At 43.8% G+C, this 20902-nt stretch overlaps 1 protein-coding gene across 6 annotated transcripts in view; it reads right to left on the bottom strand.

Moving 5' to 3' along the window:
* LOC122807733 (long-chain-fatty-acid--CoA ligase ACSBG2-like) overlaps nt 1-20902 on the bottom strand; it is a 1512114-nt gene that overhangs the window by 309045 nt on the left and 1182167 nt on the right. The gene's annotated exons all lie outside the window — the stretch shown is intronic.

The raw sequence follows: 20902 nt of genomic DNA, 5'->3' as shown, positions 1-20902 counted from the left end.
TGAGCCATGCGACTAGGCTCATTAGCAACATGAAAATTAGAGATCGCTGACAATTGAACTTTGATGGTAGCTGATGCGGAACCCTGATGGAAAAGCATAGACAAAAACTCCAAGACTGAAGCAATTGGAGCTGTGTAACGATCAATTCATTGGGTATGCGCCCAAATACAGAACCTCTTCTATTTGCTAGAATAAATCTTCCTAGTAGATGGCTTATGAGAGGAAGATAAAATGTGAACCACTTCCGGTGAAAATTTATGAAGCCTAATCAACGATGGAAGTGGAGTAGCCAGGCTGTCAACCGGAGGGTCATCAGAGAGGGGTGGAACTGTCCTGAGATGTGTGTCAGTAAATCTGGTTGAGGGTCCAGAATCCAAGGAGTGTCCACAATGTATGGTTGAAGAAAGGGGAACCAGACTTGACGAGGCCAGTGTGGAGCAATCAGAATCATTCTGCTTTCCAAGGATTGCGCTTTCTGAATCACCTTTGACAGCAAGGGAAACGGACGGAAAGCATAAAGCAGACCAGAGGGCCAATCGTGAACTAGAGCGTCCCTGGGTGACTCCCCCTGTGGGGGGATCAGTGTGAAGTAGCTGCTGCATTTGGCACTGAGGGGGCTGGCAAAAAGGTTGCAGCAAGGCTGACCCCATCTACTGAAGATTCGTTCTGCAACTAGACGATTCAGGGACCACTCATAAGGCATCAGAATAGCTCTGCTTAGCCTGTCCACAATCACGTTGGACTTCCCCGGAATGTGCATTGCCACGAGAAACCATTGGGAAGTTACTGCCACACTCCCATTGCCTCTCTGCACAGGGGGTAAGACCTGGTTCCCCCTTGCTTGTTTAGATACCACACTTCTGACATGTTGTCTGAGTGTACTGCAATCATCCCTAGAGGTAGAAAGCACTGAAGTGCCTGCAACGCAAGAAGCACTGCTCTCATCTCTAGGATGCTGATATGCAGATGTATCTCTTGATCTTACCATGTGCCTTGGACTGTCCTGCCAAGATAATACCCCCCCCATCTGGGAGGCGTCCTTGGTCACTGTGGCAAGCGAGATGGGTGGAACGAAGGGCCTTCCCCAGTCCAAATTGTTGGTGCAAAGCCACCAACTGAGGTCCTGTTTGCATCTGTCCATGAGCAAAATGGGGCGAGAAAGTGGAAATTTTTGAAGAGACCATTGAACAAAGAGGAGCCATTGGAGAAGTCTCATGTGCAATCTCGATAGAGGGACCAACATAATTGTTGCTGCCATGGTCCCCAGGAGTTGGAGAATCCATCTTGCCTTCGCTTTTCTCAGGGGCATCAGGATATGTATCTGTTGTAAGACTGTGATCCTCTCCTGTGGTAAAAATGCTTGCATTCGAATGGTGAATAATTCTGCGCCTATAAAGGTGACACGCTGCAAGGGCAACAAAGCAGATTTTTCCCAATTTAGTGTTATGCCCAACTGTTGACAGAGTGATGGTAGTGTCCCTGGTTTGGGCTAGTTGATGCCTGGTGGGGGCGGTAAGGAGCCAGTCGTCCAGATATGGAAAAACTTGGAATCCCTGATGTCTCAAGAGAGCAGTCACCACCGCCATACACTTGGTGAACACCCTGGGGGCTGTGGTGAGACCAAAGGGCAGGGATCGAAACTGGAAATGACTGGCTCCCAGCCAGAAGCGTAGGTGACTCCTGGATGCCCTGTCCATTTTTACATGGTAGTAAGCATCCTTGAGGTCGATGGAGCACATCCATACCACCTCTACCAATAATGGGAGAATTGATTGTAGTGTGACAATACGGAACTTGGATTTCTGTACAAAGTTGTTCAGTTGGTTGAGATCTAATATGGGTCTCAGGTTCCCTGTTCTTTTCGGCACCAAAAAGAATCTTAAGTAAGTCCCTAATCCGATTTGGTCTGAGGGGACACGCTGGATGGCTCCTTTTCCCAGCAGCTTTGAAACCTCTGAGGCTGCTTGATCCCTTTGACTGGGTGGAACGTCTGGGATTTTTCTGACTGAAGGGGGGTCTGATGCAAACAGAATGAGATAACCTCTGGAAATTATTCGTAATACCCATCGGTCCTGGGTGATGCTTTTCCAGGCTTCCGGATATAACGAAATTCAACCCCTGACTGGCACAGCCGGGCACTCCCTCAGGAACGAGAGTAGGGAGAGCCGCGAAAGGAATCACTGTCTCCTGAATTGCGGCGGCCCCCTCTGCCTCTAGGGTGGCATCTCCCTGAATAACCTCCCCCTCCTCTGCCTCTGGAGGGGACTCACCTGTCGCAGGAAAAAACCTCTGTGATTTCCTGAACCACATCTTCCCACCCCGCTGGGCCTTTGGGTAAGGCCTAGAAGGAAGGGAAAAACGGACCCCTACGGCAGACAGGGTCTTTCCCTCTTGCTCGCACCTGGTGAGGGTGTCTCACTTTGGTTCCGAACAAAGAAGAACCATCAAAGAGGGCATCAGTAAAGGAAGACTTGAAGGCCTCTGCAAAGTGACAAAGGCGCAGCCAGGCTTGCCTTCTAAGGGCGACTCCTGAGCTTGCTGCCCTACTCGCTCCCTCGGCTGCATACGAAATGAGCCACATGGAGGAGTTGACAATGGAATTGAGGGTAGACACCTGGGCATTAACCGTCTGGGCCACCACCTCAGGGACGTTACCCGCAAGAGTATCTCCTAACTCCTTGAGGAGATCTCTCTGGAGCAGAGTGAAATGAGACAGATAGTTCAGCGACCGTAAGGTAAAGGTTGTTGACGACAGGGTACGCTTCCCGTACCGGTCCATGGTCTTAGACTCCTTGTTAGGAGGATGGACGGAGGGAAGAGGTCTCTGCTACTTCCTTCTGAGTGGCCGCCGCCACCACCATGGCATCTACAGGGACTCCTTTGGAGATAAACTCCTTTCCCTGGGGAGCAGAAAGAAACTTGTTGGGACGCCTGGGTATGGACTCCACAGAATCAGGGTTTTCCCACACCCTTCGACAGATCAAATCAAGGAGCTCGTCAAAGGGTGGGGACACCCAGGAGGCGGAGGGCTGAGCACCAAATGCCTTAAGGAAGACTGACTCCTTCTCAGAAGGGGCTTTAGACGGACAGTCACTTCTTTGTTTCAGTATCTCCAGGATGTCGGAGAAGGAAACATCATCAGAGGATGACTTGGGGGACCCCTCCGATTCCTCGAGGTCAGTATCAGAGGTGAGGGACTCATCCTGGGAGTCTATGTGCTTCCTCTTGCACGTTTTCTTTCTAGGGGGCTCCTCAGTCACGAACTCTGAAGGGCCCTCAGAAAGTTGGGGACCACTCGTGGGGGTATCCCTAGGCCTTGGTGCTCTGCAGTCCATGGATAGGTGGTGATCAGAGGCTCTCACCGGAGTGGTGGGGGACAGAGTGACCGACCCGCCTGATGTAGCTGACGATCTGGCCAGCACAGTCCGCATGGCCTCGAAGGCAGGCCACCCCCCCCCCAGAGTCTGAGGACCGGCCAGCCTCTGAGACCATAACGCTAGTCAGAGTTCCCCGAGCCGAGGCACCGAGAGGGAGACTCAGAACAGAAATATGTCCCGAGATGTCCCCCTCAGGCCCGACTGAAGAATCCCGTGTCCCAAACCCCTAGGACGGAGCCGACGTGGTCGGAGCCGATGTCGATACCGATGGGGCCAGAGGGTCCATCGGAACTGACCTAGGAACATCACATGGCGCTGAACACTCCGGCTCCGAAGACAGAGATGCGCTCGGAGGAGGAATGATCAAAGAAGGGGTCGGTACAGGCTCCGGAGCCGATTGGGCCAGAGCCGAAAACAATTTTGCCAAAACCGGTGACTGGAGGAGCCTCTGGACCACCCTATCAACATCCACATCCGAAAGGGTCCCGGAGGATTTGGAGGACAGGGTGGGAGATCGAGATCTCCTCTCAGGAGAAACTGGTCTGAGACTGGGCGATCAGCTCCGAAGAGGTTCCAATATAACTGGAGCCGATGCCAGTTCCATTAACACCGACACCTCCTGTGGCCCCGAGGACAGTGGAGCCGAGGAGGTCGATGCAATTTTTGTGACTTTCTCCGGAGGCTCCGATGAAGCTGACGGAGCCGGAGATCTCTTTTTAGACTTGGATGACTTAGACTTAGCACTGGGAGAAGAATCCAAGGCCTCTTCGAAAGAGGGTTTCAAGAGTCCCTTTAAGATCAGCTTATTCTTTCTCCCTTGGAGCACTCTGGGACTGAACGCATGGCAAAAACTGCAGGACTCCTGCAGATGAATGGCTCCCAGGCAATAGACAGAAATAGAATGCCCATCGGTGATGGACATTTTGTACCCGCATTTAGAGCACTTTTTGAAACCCGAAGGTTTGTGCTCCTTGGAATCTTTGGACATTTTTCACAACAAACACCAACAACGCAACGTAAGAAATGGTCTGACAAGAAACTCACAGACACTCAACACCACAAAAAACGAGGGAACCAGTTTATAATTGTAACAGTCACACACACTAGAGACACACACTGAGACAAACTATGTCAAAAACCTCTAACTAAAATGGTTAATGACCACAAGGTAAGGGAACAGAACCAAACCTCTAACTTAAACGGTTTAGCGAACAGACAGGACAAAAGGACTAGGTCCTCTAACTGAAATGGGCCTAGCCCGAGGGAACAGTTAGCGGGATACCGCAAAACAAGCACACTACTAAAAACCTAAACACTAAAGACAATAGCAATGAAAATAGCTTTTGGTTTATGAACAAAATTTTTTCTCAAGACAAGAAAAAGGTACCTGCCAAGAGCGAGACCACGTCCGAGCTACACGAGCAGCAAACGAGATCTGGGATATGGAGCAGTGCACCATGGGATACCTGCTTAGCCCAGCCAATAGAAGACTTTGAGCTAGAAAAGTTTGGCCGAGTCGGAGCCGATATTCGGCTCTGAACCCACGGGTAAGAATGCAGGCGAGATAGGACTACATAACATCAACTGTTTCCATTTCTTCCTGTCCTCTGCATCTTGCTCTGTTACACAAACCACCTGCATGTCCTCTCTCACCACATCCATAAACCTTATCTTAGGCCTCCCTCTTTTCCTGTTACCTGGCAGCTTCATCCTTAGCATCTTTTTCCCAATATACTCTGCATCCCTCCTTAGCACATGTCAAAACCAACGTAATCTTGCCTCTCTGGCTTTGTCTCCAAACCTTCCAACCTGGGCTGACCCTCTAATATACTTATTCCTAATCCTGTCCATCCTTGTCACACCCAGTGCAAATCTTAACATCTTCAACTCTGCCACGTCAAGCTCTGACTCCTGCCTTTTTGTCAAGGCCACTGTCTCCAACCCATATAAAGTACAGTTTTGTACCTACCATAAATGTAGATGTTCGAAGATCCACATTGCTGCAGTCCTTACACTTGGGTAGTCCGCTCTCCTCGGTCCCGAATATCATATCAAAGTATATCGCTGGCGGTCAAGGCATTTTGACTTGACATCATTATATGTACCTACAGAGGGAAGGGAGGGAGGTTGATTGCAGCAATGTGGATCTTCGAACATCTACATTTATGGTAGGTACAAAACTGTACTATGTTCTTCATCTCACATTGCTGCAGTCCAAAATGCCCTGCAAAACAGCAGTGGCAAACCAGTGCACTGAACTCCAAGTAGCTGCCTAGCTGCCAGAATATCCTCTGGAATCTCCTTGCCATGATGGGAATAACAGAAAGCGACACAGGCTTGCCCTGGATTAGTACGTAGAGATACCCTATCCTTATGAAAAATTAAGAAAGGCTCAACGCCATATAAGGCCTGTAATTCAGAAACCTCTCTTGCAGAGGTGGGCCAACAAAAAAAGTCTTCCATTGATAAATATTTTATTCAGTAGTAGCTAGCTGTAAGCAAAAGGTTGCAGCATGAACCTTAATAGAAGAGAAAGGACAAACCCTTGTCCAGTAACTAAAGTAAGATAGAGAGCCACTAAATTAGGCTCAGAAAACATCAAACAAAATTTGCTGCACTTCAAAAAAAAAAAAAATCTTCCATTTATCTGCATCAGACACTTACTGGGCCTTCTAGCTTTCTAAATAAAATCAAAAATCAAACTTGTTATGAGTTGAGACCCTCTATGGTCTATGGTTCAAAACAGAATATGTTAGGGGAAGAGAGTGAAGTTTGTGATTTTGACAAATGACTGTCCTCCTGGGACAACAGGTGTGGAAGAAAGGAAAAAGCCATGGAGGCTTCCGGCACCAGACTTCAATAGGGGGTACCAGTGCTGGTACGGGCCAATCTGAGCTATTAAATCATCCTTGGCTTGTGTCTGCTTTTTTAGAAGTACCTTTTGAGAGGAGGCAGGAGGGGAGAAAGGCACACATGAAAAGACATGAATTGAAAGAGAAAGAGCATCCACTTTCAAAGCTGTGGATGAAACCTTTCGCAAAACTTTTTGGCAGCTGACTTTTAGTGGAGAAGCTTTACAGATCTATGTCTAGAGTTCCCACACACTGAGTTCCACTGAAATATATGAAAATACATGAGGATCAATTTCCACCGTGGGGATCCATAATCCCACATCTGCTAAGGAGTTGCATCTGAGTTCTGAAACCTTGGAAGATTCTTTTGTTTGTCCGGGGTTAAAAGGCCATCTGGGATGCTGTATTCAGTCTTCACCACCCAGGAAAGTTTCCTGAGAGGGGTACTACTAGACTGACTTTTTTTCTCAGAAGGAATACCCCAGGCTTAGCACTGCTAGCAATATCACAATGATGAAGAATGATGAGTTCCTTCCTTCCTTCACAGAATCAGGCAATCGCAAAAATAAGGATAGATCTGTATCTGTATTCCTTTTTTAGCCTGAAGACTGGAGCCAGAACTTCGAACACACAGAACACTCTGGGCACAGTAGGCCAGCAAGGCAGCAATGTAGAAAGTGAGAAGTGAGAAGTCAGCTCCAGATACGATAGTTTACTTAGTCTGATAGGTGACATGAAGGTAAGAGAGCTTCCTTGAGAAAGTTACCATAACATCATAGCTGGTCTCACTACCCTCTTGTAGACCTTCCCTTTCACTCTTGCTGGTACTCGTCTGTCACAAATCACTCCTGACACTCTTCTCCATCCACTCCATCCTGCCTGTACTCTCTTCTTCACCTCTCTTCCACACTCACCATTACTCTGAAATGTTGATTCCAAGTACTTAAACTCATCCACTTTCGCCACCTCTACTCCCTGCATCCTCACCATTCCTCTATCCTCCCTCTCATTCACACACATATATTCTGTCTTAGTCCTGCTAACCTTCATTCCTCTTCTCTCTAGAGCATATCTCCACCTCTCCAGGGTCTCCTCCACCTGTTCCCTACTCTCACTACAGATATTATGTACAGTTATATATAACTGAGGATTGTATTTTTTGATTAATGACTTATAATGTCTTAACAGCTCAAACTGTCCATATACTACTGCCCAACAATGTGAAATACATTCTAAGGAATCTAAGCTGATTGTGATGGTTACAACGGAGGTAAAAAATGTTCCTGCATTTATTTTGCATTTGTTTACCAAGAAAATCTGACTGGCCGAAGAGAAAAGCTCCACATTTACAAAAGAGAGTTGTACATAGATACAAAACATTACAGCAGAGAATTGTACATAGATACAGAGCAATACATACAAAGTGTTTCATATATATCAATGCTACACATGTTAACATGAAGTTTATATACAAATCAATAGTAACAGAGAGTGATATATTTTTCTGTGTTCATTTAGGAGATACATATACACATTTGTTCAAGAGGTAACATTAAGTATATGTTTTTGTCTACCATAAGGGAGATTATAGTAAGAAAGAGATCACAGACCAATTACTCATTGAAAATAAGGATTGCTGTGTGTTGAGGGCAGAAATTAAGTAGGACAAGTATGTGGGAAGGTATTACGGAAGATACAGTGGATATAAAAAGTGTACACACCCCTGTTAAAATGCCAAGTGTTTGTGATATAAAAAAATGAGACCACAATAAATCATTTCAAAACTTTTCCCACCTTTAATGTGACCTAGAACCTGTACAATTCAATTGAAAAACAAACAAATCTGTTACAGGAAAAAATATAAAAAATAAAAAAGTACAATAAGATGGTTGCATAAGTGTGTACACCCTTAAACTAATACTTTGTTAAAGCACCTTTTGAATTAATTACAACATTCTGTCTTCTTGGGTAGGAGTCTATCAACATGGCACATCTTGACTTGGCAATATTTGCCCACTTTTCCTTGCAAAAGTGCTCCAAATCTGTCAAACTGCAAGGGCATCTCTTGCACACAGCTCTCTTCAGGTCACACCACAGATTTTCTATTGATTCAGGTCTAGGCTCTGGCTGGGCCATTCCAAACCTTTAATTTTCTTTTGGTGAAGCTATTATTTTGCTGATTTGGTTGTATGCTTGAGGTCACTGTCATGTTGAAAGGTAAAATTCCTCTTTATCTTTCTAGCAGACACCTGAAGTTTTTGGGCCAAAAGTGACTGGTATTTGGAACTGTTCATAATTACCTCCATCTTGACTAAAAAAAGAAGTTATGTCTTACCATAACGTTCCATCTGTATTGTTGATCCTTGTTCAGTCATTATGTGTGGGTATCGGTTCCGACCTCAGAACTGAGCCAGTCATCTTCCAAGCTTGCGTCAGCTACAAACTCTTGAGCTAAAACTCTTATCCAGAATTCCCCTCTCCCTGTTACCTCAGATTGAGTTTGCAAGTCAAAAGAAGGTAGAGGCTACGTCTGGTCAAATGACCTAACAGAACCGGATGGTGAGATCCGCTAGAAGCCACAGGAGGGGGAAGGAGAGAGGGTCGTAATCACTGAACAAGAATCAACAATACAGATGGAGCATTATGGTAAGACAACTTCTTTATCTGATATTGTTAATCCTCGTTCATTCCTTACGTGTGGGACAGAGTCCCCAGCTACCTTTATTCCTGGAAGGCTCTCATGGAAGGACATTCCTGAGCACCACAGAACCAAAAGATGCTCTTCCCCTGGAGGCCAAATCCAATTTGTAATGATTGATGAGGGTATGAGGAGTAGCCCAAGTTGCAGCTGCACATATGTCATGTAAAGAGGCTCTGGCATGGAAGGCAGCAGAAGTTACCACCGACCTTGTAGAATGAGCCTTTATGGTAGTAGGTAATGGAATATTACGTTGTCTATAAATGAGGGTCACGCAGTCTTTTAACCATTTAACCAATGTGACCTTAGCAACAGCACATCCTAATCTAGGTCCAGAATGGGCCAAAAAAACTGGTCTGATTTACGAGAAGTCTTAGTCCTGTTCAGGTAGAAGCAAATTTGCCTGTGAATATCTAGGGTGTGTAGGCAATACTCTCCTCTGTTTGAATGATTGGGGAAGAAAACTGGCAATTCAATGGTTTGATTAATGGACATTTCAGAGATCACTTTTGGCAGAAAGGAAGGATTAGTTCTCAATGACACTATCTCTATGAAAAATCAAATAAGGACTGTTGATGCATAAAGCTTGAAGCTCAGAGATACGTCTGGCGGAAGTAATGGCGACCAAAAACAAGGTTTTCCATGACAAATTTTTGAGGTCGCAAGAAGAAGCTGGTTCGAAAGGTGACATTGTCAAAGCTTGTAGGACTAATGACAGTTACCATGGTTGAGTAGGTTCTCTAAAAGGAGGTCTTAGATGATTCACACCTTTTATGAAGGTCTTGCATAACTTGTGTGACATAAGAGAAGAGTCTTGGACACCATCATGAAAAGTAGATATTGCAGCCAAATGAACTCTAATAGTAGAGGCAGATAGACCAGACTAAAATAGGGTAGACAGATTTTCCAGTACTATCGACACTGGTGCTGAAAAAAGATCTACTTGTTTTACTTTCAGCCAAAAAGTAAATCTTTTCCACTTGCTGAGATATGTAATTCTGGTGGAAGACTTATGAGATGCAATAAGAATGTCACGTACTGGCAAAGAAAGATCATTCTGCCTGGCAATCAAAGGAATTGGAGGAGCCAAGCTGTGAGCTTCAGGTTGGGGTGAATCAGATTCTGCGGATGGGAGATCAACCCTGGGGTTGGATGGAGAATCTAAGGTTGAGCTAGCATGTGAGGCCAAACGAAGGGGAAACCAAATCTGACGAGGACAATATGGTGCTATGAGGATTACTTTGCTCTTCAACCGGCGGGCTTTTTTCAGAAACTGGGGAATGAGGGGGAGAGGTGGAAATGCATAAAGCAGACCCGAGGGCCAATCATGGACTAGAGCAAGATTTGGTTCCACCTTGTTTGTTGATGTACCAGACCACCGCCATGCTGTCTGATTGTATCGCAATAGTCCCACACGGCAGCAGGGGATGGAATGCTTGCAACGCCAGAAACACCACCCTCAGCTCCAGAACATTTATATACAGATGGGCGTCCATTTCAGACCAAGTACATTGGACTGTCTGTCCCTGAAATAGCCCCCCCTCCACCCCATCAGGGAGGTGTCCATGGTCACTGTAGCCTTGGGCTGTTGGGGGGAGAAGGGACGAGACCATTGTGACAGATTGTGCGCCATCCACCAATTTAGATCTTGTTTGCACCTGTGAGTTACCCGAATCTTGACTGAAAGAGGGTACTGAAAGGGATACTATTGTGTGAGCAGTAGCCATTGTAGAAGCCTTATGTGAAACCTGGTTGGGGGACAATCGTAATGGAGGCTGCCATGGAACCCAACAAATGGAGAACAGAATGAGTTGTGGATTTCTCCCTTGAAAGGATTGGAATCAGTTGCTGCTTTATCCTTAGAATCCTGTGCTCTGGAATGGATGCTCTGCAATTCTTTGTATTCAAGATGACCCCTATGAATTCTGTGGACTGAGAAGGAGCGAGATTGGATTTTCGCCAGTTTATGGTTATGCCTAGCCTTTCTGCAGTGAGGAGAGAGTATGCCAGGGCTTCTTCCAATAGATGTCTAGTGGGGGCGGAGATGAGCCAGTCATCTAGGTATGGAAACACCTGGAATCCTTGTAGTCGCAAGTGAGCTGTGACGACTGCCATGTACTTTGTGAGCACTCTGGGGGCTGTAGAGTCTGAAGGGCAGTACTCTGAACTGGTAATGACTGGCTCCCGCACGGAAGCGAAGGAATCTTCTTGATGGTCTGTCCACTTTTATGTGGTAGTACGCATCCTGAAGATCTATCAAGCATATCCAATCGTCTTTTTCCAAAAGTGGAAGGATAGACTGTATTGTGACCATCCAGAATTTCTGCACTTTTACAAACTTGTTCAATAGACTGAGATCCAAAATTGGTCTCCAGTCCCTGGTTTTCTTTGTCACCAAAAATAGTCTTGAGTAGAATCCGGATCCTATCTGGTCTGGAGGGACTATATGGATGACTCTTTTTCTTAGCAGATTTGAAATCTCTAACGCTGCTTCTTCCCTTTGACTGGGTGGAATGTCGGGTAAGCTTGTTGAGGGAGTGGGACAAAGATCAAAGGGGATATGATAACCTCTGGTTATTATCCTTTGTACCCAAGAATCAGTGGTAATGGTAAGCCAGGCAGAAGGGTACAAAGAGAAACGACCTCCAACCACTTCCAGAGGGAAGCAGTTGGGCCGCTCTTCAGGAGTACTGCTAGGATTGACCAGAGAAAGAATCCCTGGAACCCTAGTTACGTGGAGCCCCTCTGCCCCGATAGGGGAGTCTTCCCTGAGAGTTTCCCCCTCAGCCTCTAGGGGAGAACTCAGCCTGTGTGTCACAGAAAGAACCTTGAGACTTTTTGTGCCATATCTTCCCACTCTTCTGGTTTCTGGAGAAAGCTCATTGAGGGGAAGAATAACGGACATCCACAGCAGAAAGGGTCTTACCGTCCTGTTCACATCTGGCCAGTGTGCTTTTAACCTTTGGTCCAAATGATGAGGCTTCAATGGGAGCATTGAGAAAGGAAGCCTTGAAGGGTTCCGCAAAATTAAACAAGCACATCCAGGCATGTCGTCTCAACACAATGCCTGAACCCGCCGTTCTAGCTGCTCCTTCTGATGCATGAGATATCAGGCGCATGGAGGAGTTAGATATCGATTCGATAGTAGCTAGCTGAGGGGCCACTTTGTCATGGACCTCATCAGGCACAGCTCCAGCCAAAGTTTCAGAGAGCTCAGAAATTAAGTCTCTTTGAAGCCTGGTAACATGTGCCATATAGTTCAGCGACCTGACTGCAAAGGTCGCTGATGCAAAAGTATGCTTCTCTATTCTGTCCAGAGCCCGGGACTCTTTGTTGGGCAGATGGACAGTCTGGCTTTCTTCTTCCGCCAGGTCCTTTTTAGTTGCAGCTGCCACCACCAAAGCATCTACAGGAAGACCTTTGGACCAATGGGGATCACTAGCTGGATGGGATAAAATTTTATCTGGCCTCCGGGGAATGGCCTCAACAGTGTCAAGAGCCTTTCATGCACGCTGCACGACGAGCCGGACAAGTTTGTCGGCAGGTGCATTAACCCAGGAGGTAGGGGGCCGGGCCCGAAAAGGCCTGCAGGAACACAGACTCTTCAGAGGTCGGGTTGGGGTGCTGCCAGTCACCTCTCCGTTTAAGGATTTCAAGGATATCACCAAAGGATACCTCAGAGGGTGATCGAGGGGACCCTTTCCCATCATCAAAGTCTGTGTCTTTCAGTAAGGGACTCCTCTGTGGAGTCCATGTGCTTCCTCTTACATGAGCTCTTTTGATGACCTTCCTCAGAGGGAGAAGCTGGGGAAGACAGCTCAAAAGGGGACTCCTGTGGGAGTATGTCCTGAGGCCCTTGCGCCTGGCGTCTGCTAGTAGTGGCTTGTGAACATTGCGGTCCAGAGGAGGGTGGGGAGAGTGGTAGCACAGGATCGACAACCGACGGCAGAGCCTTCTCCATAAGCTGGAAGGCCGGTCCACCAGAAGAGGGATGAGGACCCAGGGCAGGGGTCACCCCTCGCCTAAGTGGCTCAGCCTGCCGACTCTGAGTCCCTGGATAGCTGTGAAACGCCAAAGTATGAAGGCTACAGCTGACATCCTGGGCCGTGGCAAGACTCTCCTGCCACAAAGGTAACTGCGGCTCCTTAGTGAGGTCCATAAAAGGAACCGTAGTGTGGGAAGACTGTGCTACATCAAAGGGCTTCAAAGACAATGAAGGAGGAGAATAAGTAGGGTTATTTGGTAAAGGGTGATCACCTCCCGAGGAAGGATATGTCCTGGGGGGTGGAATACCTCTGGCCAAAAGCACTTGATCCACAAGATGCAACACATCATGTTCAGAGAGGCTTCTAGCGGATCTCACGGACATGGCTGAGGGAGAGTCAGGTCTATCCAAGGAAGGAGCAAACTCGGTGCCCACCACAGAGGTGGTCTGCACTGAGAACAACGGAGCTGTAATGGACTGAACTACTGGTGTCTGCACTGAGGAAATCATCGGTGCCGAAGGCGTGGTCTGCACCGACGATGAGGTCAGTACCGAAGTGGTTGTCAGTGCCAAGGCTTGAGCCCATAAAATCGGTGATGAAAGCTGAATGGTCAGTACCGAGAGGGTAGTCGTTGTTGGGTAAGTTGTCAGAGCCGAAAAGGAAATGGGCGTTGAAACATCCATCTACATCATGACAGTTTGCATTGACTGGACAGTCGGTGCCGGTAAGGGAGTCTGAACAAAGGAGCTCCTTGGTACTGACGCAGTATGGAGCACACTATTCGGTGTCGGTGCTGAGGTTGCAGATGGCACCGACAGCCTTGGTGCCGAGGGTCTAGGAACACATCCTTTTTTTGTTTTTTTTGTAGAAACACACAGAAAATGCACAGACAGTGATAAATTAGTTACACAGGCTAGCACACTTTAGTGGGCAGCCTCCACAGTTAAATTAAACAAACAAACAAGCAAACTTTCGATCAAATTCGACTAAATGTAACTAAGTGCAGATTTTAAAATAATGCAGCAATCAGTTAAAAAACAGTTCAGGCTAGTTCAAAGTAAGCTACAGAAGCTATTTCCAGTGAAAAAAGCAAAGATACTTAAATCCAGAAGGTAGTCGCTTTTTTGAGTTCCTTGCTGCTAGGACCACTCTGTAAACCCACGTGGAGCTTGTCTGAGCAGTATAGCCAGAAAAAACGCCCAAAGTAGCCCCTTCAATATTAATTTATTTTTTCTCTCAATTAATGTCCTGTTAGAGAAATTCTTACAAATCCCGCAAGGTGGGTCAACTGTTAAATGAGGCACACCCAAGCAATAGACACACATGGAATGTGCACCTGAAGTAGATAATTTATGACCACAATCTAAACATCTTTTAAACTCTGGGCTACCTTTTTTATCGGTCATGTTAGTTAAGGAAAGAAAGAAAAAACAGAAAAATACCAGCAGTGGTACAAGAAATACCCGAAGGGAAGAAGGAAAAGGGGTTTACCAACAATGGTAAAAAAGGATTACCTCGCGGTAAAAAGAGAGGAAAGGAGTTGAAAAGGTTCAAAAAGGGGTAGTCACTAAGTGCGATAAGGTAAGAGATAACTTTTTTTGTGAAAAAAAAAGTTGTCTTAGAACTTAGTATGAAGAAAAATACTGAACTTAGCTCAAGAGAAGTAGCTTGACACGACCGAATGGCGATGCGGCACATGAAATCTGAGGTAACAGGGAGAGGGTAATTCTGGGTAAGAGTTTTAGCTCAAGAGTTTGTAGCCGATGCCAGCTTGGAAGATGACTGGCTCGGTTCCGAGGTCAGAACCGATACCTACACGTAAGGAATGAACGAGGATTAACAATATCAGATCCCCAGTTCCAGATGAAGAAAAGCAACCCCAAAGCATGATACTGCCACCACCATGCTTCACCGTGGGGATGGTGTTCTTTTGGTGATGCAAAGTGTTGTTTTTGCGCTAAACGTACCTTTTGGAGTTGTGGCCAAAAAGTTCAACCTTGGTCTCATCAGACCATAACACATTTTCCCACATGTTTTTGGGAGACCTGATGTATTATTTTGTAAATTTTAGCTGAGTCTGGATGTTTTTCTGTGTCAGAAAAGGCTTCTGTCTTGCAATCCTACCCCATCGTCCAGACATATGGAGAATACGGGAGTTTGTTGTCACATGTAATACACAAGCAGTACTTGCTGCAGCTCCTTCAGTGTTGCTATAAGTCTCTTGGCAGCCTCCCTGACCAGTTTTTGTCTCATCTTTTCATCAATTTTGGATGTCCAGTTCTTTGCAACGTCAATGTTGTCACATATTTTCTCCACATTTTGATGACTGTCTTCACTGTGTTCCATGGTGTATCCATTACTGTGGAAATTTTTTTGTACCCTTCTCCTGACTAATACTTTTCAAGAATGAGATCCCTTTGATGCTTTGTAAGCTCTCTGCGAACCATGCCTTTTGCTGTAGCAGGCAACTTAGTAAATGTCAGGAAAATCCTACTACGGCAGCTGAACTGTATTTGGGGTTAATCAGAGTCTCTTTAATTGATGGCAGGTGTGTACTCAAGACGACTGAATGCTGTAATTAAATCAAAAGGCACTTCAACAAAGTATTAGTTTAAGGGTGTGCACACTTATGCAACCAGCTTATTATACATTTTTATTTTTTTACTATTTTCCCCGAACAGATTTGCTTGTTTTTCAATTGAATTGTACAGGTTATAGGTGACATTAAAGGTGGGAAAAGTTTTGAAATGATTTATTGTTGTCTCATTTTTTTATATCATAAAAACGTGGCATTTTAACAGGGGTGTACACTTTTTATATCCATTGTAAGTATATAGTGAGGAACAAGATGGGGAAAATAAGAAATATAGTCATTTGTGTGTCCTCACATTTTTATTCGCAAACTATGCAGCTATTTGTGGATATATGATGACAAAAGGTGAAGTAAATGTGTTATAGTAATGAAAGAGTATCCATTTCATGTCCTCATGTTTTGTTCATCTTATTTGGAGATTTACTGTCCCTTTTTTGTGGGGAGAGGAGAAGAGCGACATTACATCCTGGATTACACACTGATCCTTCTGTAAGCAAAGACTTTGATGATGTTATACTTGTTTTCATATATTACCACTACTTATGGTTTTATTTCTCCAAGTCTTTGGGGTTTTTAACACCATGACAGGAATGGACTCTATTCCTAAGTCAAAGTATGATTAAAGTTCATGAAATTAGTATTGTTTCAATCTTTGATGTCAACCAGAAGTGCTCTTCACAGCACCTGCAAATGTGCCCAGAAATGACTCCCCCTGCAATTCATACTGCGTTACATGTATTGGTAGCATATCTAAATACAATTGTACATTTTTTTATGAGCCCCATTGCTCCTACTACTATTAGCACTGTCTGGTTACCCTTCTTCCACACTGCCCTCATTTCTGCCTGCAAAACCTGGTATTTTATGACTTTGTGTGTCTACATAAGATATGACGCTGTAATCAGTTAGGTATAGGCAGCATATCTAAATACAATTGTACATTCTTTTTTTATAAGCCCCATTGCTCCTACTACTACTATTAGCACTGTCTGGGTACCCCCTTCTTCCACACTGCTCTAATTTCAGCCTGCAAAACCTGGTATTTTATGACTTTGTGTCTCTCTTCATAAGATATGACACTGTAATCAGTAGGTATAGAAATTTCAGTGATCAATGCTACTTTTGTCTTGCATTGACTGAGTGACCTCCTTGCTGTAACAGGAAATTTTAGGAAGTCAGAATCTTTCCTCGTTCTTGTTTTCTTTTCCCTTTTTTTGCTGCTCATCTGAGAATATAAATGAGTGATATTGTGGCACGCAACCATGCAATGACCTGCTTAGCGCTGTTGTCCAATTTTCACCTCCTGCCTGACTTTGACTTCAGAGAAAGTGAGTGTATAACATTATGATGGCTTTGTAATTGCTCTTCTTCATGTGTCCATATATTTTGACTACTGCCCAACAATTTTTATTTTTTTTATTTTATTTATCATTTGTTGACCGGGAATGTCCGACTAGGTTCCACAGAGCCTGTTTTCAGCGGAGGCCCGGGGAGAAATGCTCCAGATGCATGTCTTTGGAATTTGGTTGCTTTGTGTAGATGTGTTGAGCACAGGCCTAACTATGCTTTCAGCCAACATTTGCTCAGTCATCGTTTGCAAAAGGAATGTAATGGTCAGTATGTATATTAACATAATTATTACATTTCTCTACATATCTCTGGCATTGTGCATGTAGACAGGTTGTGAGTCAGTATTTCACATGCCAAATCATCAAAGAGGTTATGAATGTGTCCTTACACAAATGTAGTACTTGATATCACATGCGATGATGGGAGGCACTGCCAGCCATGCCAGGGGGAAAAACTGCAGTGGATTTCTAACATATGCCAGCACAGCTAGCTGGAATTTTGTAAATAATTATGTGTCATTTGTATATCAAACTGATTTGTACAGATGCTTGTGCTGAAAATGTATTTCTGAGATTTGCTTGTGTTAAAATGTATCAACAGTGTGCCCTACTGAAAGGAAGAAAGATATACATGCATTATTGTAACTGTTTAAATGTTTACATTGTAACAGCATATGATGGAAGTGAAGAGGTTAATCTTAATCTACTTGACTTTGCAAAATATTCTTGAAATTAAATTACTTTATGGGTTAAGCCATAAAGATGTTATCCCACAGTTTTGAATGAAGCCAGCGATGCAACGTCTATAAGAAGCCTGGCTTAGTAGCTCTGCAGGAGGAGAAATGTTAAAATGGTTTTATGACTTCCAGAAAATCTGAGCAAAGCTCTGTGTGCATGGCAACGCATAGGTACTAAACTCCTGTCAACTTCTAGTGTTGGTGATAGCATGGGAAACAGAGTCAGAAGTATTCGTGACAAACTTCCAAACCAGTTCACGCAGCAATCACAAAGCAATCAGGACCACATTGTTTAGACGTGGTACAAATTCTCCCTTTATTCAAAATAAGCCCTGGACGCAAGCGAAAAAAGCGATAAAAACAGTATTTAACGAAGGTACTAAGCGCTTTCACCTTCAGCGTGGGGAGGGCATCATCGTCCCCTTAAATAACCAAATTAACCAACAAATACCTTAAATAGATTCCTTGATTCATAATGGTTTATAATTCATTCCTTTTACAATAATAAAAGTGATCAGTTACCTAATGGTGATGAGTGCATGTGTATGGAAACTGATTATACCTATGTAAGTTTCTAAGCCCTAGTGTTTTTGTATATAAATTACTTAATCTAATGTTAGTTTCCTATTACCATCAAAAATTCTTAAAAACTACAATAAATTAAAATTTATTCGTCCACAATATTACATTACAAAAATATTAATTTAATAAAACATGTAAATTATATTTAAATTATAACATATTAAAATATGAATTTTTAAAATTCCTTTAACAAATTTTAAACAGACCCCTTCCAAAAATAAAAATCATCAAAAAAAATAGTAGGTTTTTATATTATATACATACAGAAAAAATTTTAAAACAGAGTCAGAAGACCAGATGTGTGTGAGATGTCATTCTGTAAGACAAAAATAATATTTAGATATTTGTAGGAGTTTGCTCTAAGCATTCTGCATTCTGTCTTGTACCTGACTAGAAAGACCCTCACTCACATCATCTTGCCTTGCAGTTCTAACTAAGGAACAGTAATTTTCTTTAGATTAGTTCGGAAAATATAGTGAGAGTAGAAGTAGATTTTCTGCAACTGCGTGAAACTTTCCATCTGTGTTATTTTTAATATTTTCTGTGACTGAAACTGTGGTGCTTACTGTAAATAGATATTTAGTGTTTTCTTGCTCTTTTATCATTTATTATTAAATATATTTAAGCTTTTCATCTTGTCTGGTCCCTTTTAGAAAATATTTAAGCTTTATAACCGTGGCCTCTCCTGAAAGCCTTGCTGTTTACTCAATATTATCAATTGTATTAACATTAATTTCACTCATTATAAATGGGTATCCTTGCAAGAAATTTAAGTAGCTGGCTTTGTAGTGCTTGGGGGCAGTGATAACTACCTTATAGTCTGGGCAAAAGGGGGCATAGCTAGTAAACCTATGCCAGCCTTTCTCGGGTGTGTATGTGTGTGTGTGTGTAAATCAAATCTGAAAGTAGTGTGTGTGTGTGTGTGTGTGTGTGTGTGTGTGTGTGTGTGTGTGTGTGTGTGTCAGCTACTTAGAGCAGGGACATGAAGCACTGATTTCACAGAGAGAGTGGTAGAGGACTTGGCTTGGGCACTCGGCTGAGGACTTAACTCTGCAGCTGTACCAGCGGGGAGTCTTACTGGGGATCTGGAGGAAGACAGATATAGAAACCTACACCCCAGGCTGAGTGTGTTCCCTGTGTGCTCTTACGGGTTCATAGATTAGTACTAGGCCAACTGCCCTTACAGGCCATTTTAAGCCTAGCTCATTACCCTATATAAGAATCAAACCCTGCAGCTTGTGTCTGTTAGGTAAACACCTTAACCATTATGCCAACCTCCCTGTGAAAATTATGCCTGATGCAGAAAGGTCTGCATCTGGAAATACTGAGTGTAACCATTTGTATTGCAAGTAAACGTCCCTCTCCAGTGTCAGTGGTGATGATTCAGGCTCCTTGACTACTGGCCCAGAGTGTGGGATGTCACACCACAACAATTAGATTTTTTTTCTGGAAATATTATGAATGTATGGCACATATTCATAATTATATTAGCAACCTGAACCAGGGTGTGTTTACATGGTACTCCATGGTATCAAATGAAAGCTTAAATAATGTTGCAAGACTTGTAACTAATACCAGTTGTCTGCCTATTACCAGTTGGCAGATATTTATAGCTGTTCAGTAGTAAAATATGTATATTAGCATAATTATAGCATTTCTGTTCATGTCACTGGCATTGTATAATTGGAGAGGTTGTGATTCACTATTTCACATGCAAGTCATCAAGAAGGTCACAAATGTTTCCTTACACCAACATGGTACTTGGTATCTCAAAAACATGATTTTCTGGCAATATTATAAATGTATGGCATCTGTTCATAATTATATTAATAACTTGAACCAAGAGTTTACACGATACTCATGGTATCAAATGAAAGCTTAAATAATGCTTCCAAAATTGTCACTGATACCAGCTATCTGCCTACTACCAGTCCACAGTTATTTACAGCTGTTCAGTAATACAATATGTATATTAGCATAATAAGCATATTTCTGTACATATCTCTAGCAATGTGCACTTGGATGGATTGTTATTCAGTATTTCACATGCTAAGTCACAAAAGATGTCATGAATGGCTTTTTGCTCCATTGGGATACTTGGTACCCCAAAAATTATGAGTTTTTATCTGGAAATATTATGAAGGTATAGCATATGTTCATGATTGTATTAATAACTTGGACCAGAGGGTGTTTACATGGTGCTCCATGGTATCAAATTAAAAGTATACACAATGCTGAAAAAATTGGCACTGATAGTTGATGTCTAAAAAGCACTGCATGGCAGATATTAAGAAGTTATGTACTCACCGTAACGTTCCATATGAGTAAGTATCTTCATTTGTCTGCAACCTTTGGGTATCGGATCCGATCTCGGATTCGAGCTGGCAACTTATTTCACAGCTAATAGATCCAAGCTCCTAGCTCCTCTCCTTACCCATAACCCCCTGCTAACCCTGACTGACCTGAGATCAAGTTTGCCAGTATATAAGCAGCTAACAGGCTAGATATGTCCCGAAGGAACTAAGGAAGGGACATCCAGAACTAAAATCTGAAGGTCAGGGGGAAGGAGGGGGGATGGTTGCAGACAAATGAAGATACCTACTCAGATGGAACATTATGGCGAGTACATAACTTCTTAATCTGAAGTAGGAACTTCATTTGTCAGCAACCTTTGGGACAGAGTCGCCAGCTACCTAGATCTTGGGTGGCCTTCATGGAAGGATGTTCC

This window comes from Protopterus annectens, chromosome 1.part1 (assembly GCF_019279795.1).
Source record: "Protopterus annectens isolate FY-2018-M chromosome 1.part1, PAN1.0, whole genome shotgun sequence".
In the NCBI taxonomy this organism is placed as follows: domain Eukaryota; kingdom Metazoa; phylum Chordata; order Ceratodontiformes; family Protopteridae; genus Protopterus; species Protopterus annectens.
The sequence above is the reverse complement of the archived record's forward strand: the minus strand, read 5'-3'. Positions and strand labels throughout refer to the sequence as shown.